Source organism: Gossypium hirsutum, chromosome A13, assembly GCF_007990345.1.
Source record: "Gossypium hirsutum isolate 1008001.06 chromosome A13, Gossypium_hirsutum_v2.1, whole genome shotgun sequence".
Taxonomy (NCBI): Eukaryota; Viridiplantae; Streptophyta; class Magnoliopsida; order Malvales; family Malvaceae; genus Gossypium; species Gossypium hirsutum.
In genome coordinates, this window is record NC_053436.1 from 84,184,644 (window position 1) to 84,189,262 (window position 4,619).

Here is a 4,619-nt window from a genome sequence, read left to right on the forward strand (position 1 = left end):
TATTTTTAAGATATTTGACACTAAGTTAGCCCTTTTTTGAAATCCCCATCTTGAAACGACAAAACGCCACATTCAGTAAGTTAGGACACAATGCTTTGAAATTTCAAAATAGTTGCTCGTATTTTGAAATTTTTTTTAAAAACTTAGAAGGGTACTTGACTATTCGAACTCAACGTGAAAAGTCGCAACCTAGTAAGTTAGGGCACTACTTTTCTCGAAGCTTCCAAACACCAAGCATTGCCTTTTTATTTTTTAAAACTTCGGAATCTTGTTTTTTAATTAATGCATGAGGAATCACATTATCATTATGGAATAGAATATTGCAACAATAAGTGAATAAAGCATGCATTTAAATGACACAATGGCAATAATACAAAGATCATATACTAGATACATGCATGCTTAAAATTACATAACATCATATATACAAAGAGATACATAGCATATATTGAAGATGAATAAGCAAAACATATAAACATACATAATAATAATCAAGAAATGATGCATGATACACAATTTAATATAAAAAATAGTAATATAATATCAATGTACATGTTCATAAAATATAAAATCAAATAATAATTATAAAATAACATTGAATACATAAATGATATATACAGTATAAAAATATATAAAAGAATTAGTATATATAAAAATATAAAATAAAGTGAGTAATTGTTAACGAAATATACTTATAATACAAATAAAAATATGATATTTAATAATAATTTTAAAATAGTATTTAATATACAATATATAATATATAGTAACAAAAAATTTTACAAAAGAATAATAATTATATATAAAATAAAAATATATTGGTTTTTAAAAAATAATATATAAAATAAAAAGTATGTAAGATAATTATATAATATATAAAAATATCAGTTTAAAATGAAATAACACATAATAAATAATTAATTAATAATGAAATATGTATATAATATGAGTTAAAAATATAATAATAATTTACGAATTTTAAAACTATAAATATTATAATGAATAATATAAAACATAAATAATGTAATGGATAATACACGATATACATAACATATAATAAAAAAATAACAAGTAATATATAATAAAAATATAATAAACGTTATATAATAAAATATAATAAATATATATAGGAAAATAATATATGATAAATAAAAATTTTATATAAATATATAAATAGTATTTTTAATAATAATATATGTATAGTTTTTTAAAATAAAAAAATAACAAAATTTAAAATAGTAAAGAAAGGGCTAAAATTGAATTTAAATAAAATTATAAGGCTAATTAGCAAAATAGTGAGAATTCTGGGCTTGATTTGCAAGAATTAAAAACGACAAAGGACTCACTGGGCAATTTGCCCTAATCTTAAACAACACTATTTTCTGGATATTGTTTTAAAAATCACTTATGGGACCAAACTGAAACAAAGTCAGAACACTAGGGCTAAATTAAGAAATAAAATAAAATCAAACTGAAAATTCAGAAAACACGAGAGGATCAATCAGACAATTTACCCATTCTCCAAAAACACGCGGATTCTACCCGGGTCATGGGTCAATGCGCGGATCCTGTACTTTAGAACGACAGCGTTTTGAGCTTATTAGACTAAGCAAAAACGATGTCGTTTCATTGAGGCTATATAAGCCAAATTTACAGCTTAAAAAACATTTTTACACCGGTCTTAAAAAAGGGCCTAAAACGCTCTGTAGAGGGGAAGAGAGAGGTCCCCAGCTCTGGCCTCCGGCCACCGGGCTGCATTTGCCCACGCGCTTCACGCGCCGCAGTTTTGCGATGATCTGAAGGTTAAAAACCTTCATCCCCTCAAGCAAAACTCAGGTAATCTCTTTGCCTTTTAAACATTAACAGTTTTGCTAAAACGATTCATATATATGCGTCCAAAAATAAAAAACAAAATACACGATTAAATCACCTTTTTAGAAGCTGTTTGTTTTCCTCTGAATGGATATACGTAAGTATATTTTCTATTCTGTCAAAAAAATTCGGTCCCCTTTTACATCGTATTTTACATCTATTTATACTGTTTACAAATAAATCTAGAAAAGTAAACCCCAATTTTGATTCTTGCTTCTTTCCTTTTCTTGCAGGCAATCGAGCGAGGGAATCTCTGGCCTCTGATTAGTGCGCCGATCACGGATCCTAGAATCACGGTGCTGATGGGGCTACTGGAACCGCATGCGTCGAAGGGTTGAGACACTTGGGATGGCTCGAAGCTTCCAGAACTTCATTGTGGCACTGAGGAGAAGGAGAGCTAGGGTTTCTAACCCTATCTGAAAGTCATTTGGGCCCCTGCTATTTGGGCCTTCGGATTTTTTAGTATTAGGTGGGTCTGTTTGGGTCTGGTTTAAGTTGGGCTGGTCTAGTTTAAGTCTGGGTTTGCTGGGTAGTTTTTAGGCCTGCTGGGTTGTAACCAGTTTGTTTTGGGTATAACGGGTCTGAGGTATTTGGGCCTGTGTTTGGGCTCTTGTAAACTGGACTTTATATGAACTATTAAATAAACAATCATTTATTTATTTATTTATTTCATTTGGTTTTAAGGCCCGGTTAAATTTGGGCTATTACAGCTGCCCCTCTTTGCTCATTGCTGTGTAACGGGAATTGAGCAAAGATTTAGAAAGACCAAATTTGACCGGTCTTATCAAATCATGGTCTTCAATCTTCTTGTAAACTTGTCATGTTGATATCTTCGATCTGCTCTCCGCCGAGCACAGAGAATCCAAATTTGCTTCTTCGATTCATTTCTCGATGATACAGAGATGCTTAGATTTGCTTCAGCGTAAACACGTGAAAGCCAAATCTACTATGTCTTCGATTTACTCCTTGTAAGCACAAGGATGCTAAATCATCTTGGATCTGCTTCAGTCTAATCGTTTGAATGTTAGATCTTCTATGTGTCTGCTCTCCGTCGAATATGGAGATGCCATACTTCGATTTGTTCTCTGACAATATAGAGATGCCAAATCATCTTAGATTTGCTTCAGTGCACGCGAAAACCAAATCAGCTATGTCTTCGATTTGCTCCTTGTAAGCACAAGGATGCTAAACCATCTTGGATCTGCTTCAGTATAAACATTTGAAGGTTGGATCTGCTATGTGTCTGCCCTCCGTCGAATATGGAGATGCCAAACTTCGATTCGTTCTCTAACAATACAGAGATGCCAAATCATCTTAGATTTACTTCAGTGTAAGCACGCGAAAACCAAATCAGCTATGTCTTCGATTTGCTCCTTGTAAACACAAGGATGCCAAACCATCTTCGATCTTGCTTCAGCCAGATCTGCTATGCTGCGGCCTATTACCCTACCGCTTAGGGGATTAAGGCGCGTCATCTTTGATAACCTGTAGAATGATTATGCCTGCTAATTGGGATGCTATGATCGAAGTGAGTCGAATGTTCCTAATTAAACATGTTATGATGCAAAATGTTGTGAACATGACCCCTATCCTAGATGTCACCACTCATTCTTTCATTTGTCTTTTCTTTTCTCAAAGTATCATTCTTGCTCAGCCTGTAGGCCTGTTCTCTTCCTCTAATGCTACGATCCACTAAGGATGTTTGTAAAACAATCTTTCTTTAAAGTTGAATCATTGGTTTTGTCCATTTTCCTTTTAGACTGGAAGAAAGAAATCCCTCAAGTTCCTTCACCCCTTACTTACGTGAATTTCTCAAACAATTGTCCTGTTTTAGTTTCTTGTATTATCTAGAAATTCCAGAGTAATGCGCAAAACTTCGTTTGTGAACATATTTAGTTCATCTATCATTATTTCAATGCAACATACTTAAAGAATAATGGAAGATAAATAAATCTCTAAGAATAATTAGATTTGAATGAATTATCAAAAAAGATACAAAGGAAATTAATCTGAAAACCTATATTTAAGAAGAAATAGAATCTAAAGATAGCAAACAGGATAAAAGTTAAATGCCCAAGATATTGCCGCTTGAGTGTCTATACACCAGCTCCATGAAGTCTTTCTTGAGTTCAACATGTGTTTAAAAGATCAAAAGTACTTTGTTGATGCCTTAATATGCAGCGTGCTTCGCTCTTTATTGTATAGCAAGATCACTGTGTACTCTTCAAAATTTGAGCTGCCCTTTCGGGTTTTCAACTCAAAACCCCTTTGGTCACAAGGTGCCCTTTGTGGGTTTTCACCTTGGCCTCTCTGTTTTTTTTTAATTTTCTATTTGTTTTTTTTCTTTTTTTATTTTTGAAACCTCAAAGCGCCCTTTGTGGGTTTTCACCTTAGATTCTCTTCTCCTTTAGACAAAGTATTTTTTAACTGAGTCTGAGTTCACTGAGTTGGGTAAACTTTTCCCATCCATTTCCGTTAAGATCAATGCACCACCAGAGAAAGCTTTCTTCACGACATACGGCCCCTACCAATTCGGCATCCATGTCCCCCTAAAGTCTTTTTGAATAGGAAGATTTTTTTTCAGTACAAGGTCTCCCTCATGGAACTTTCTTGGTCGAACTTTCTTATCATAAGCTCGCATTATTCCCATCTGATATATCTGACCATGTCGAATGGCTCTTAGCCTCTTTTCCACAATCAAGTTCAACTGGTCATATCGGGATTGAACCCATTCAGCTTCATCTAAC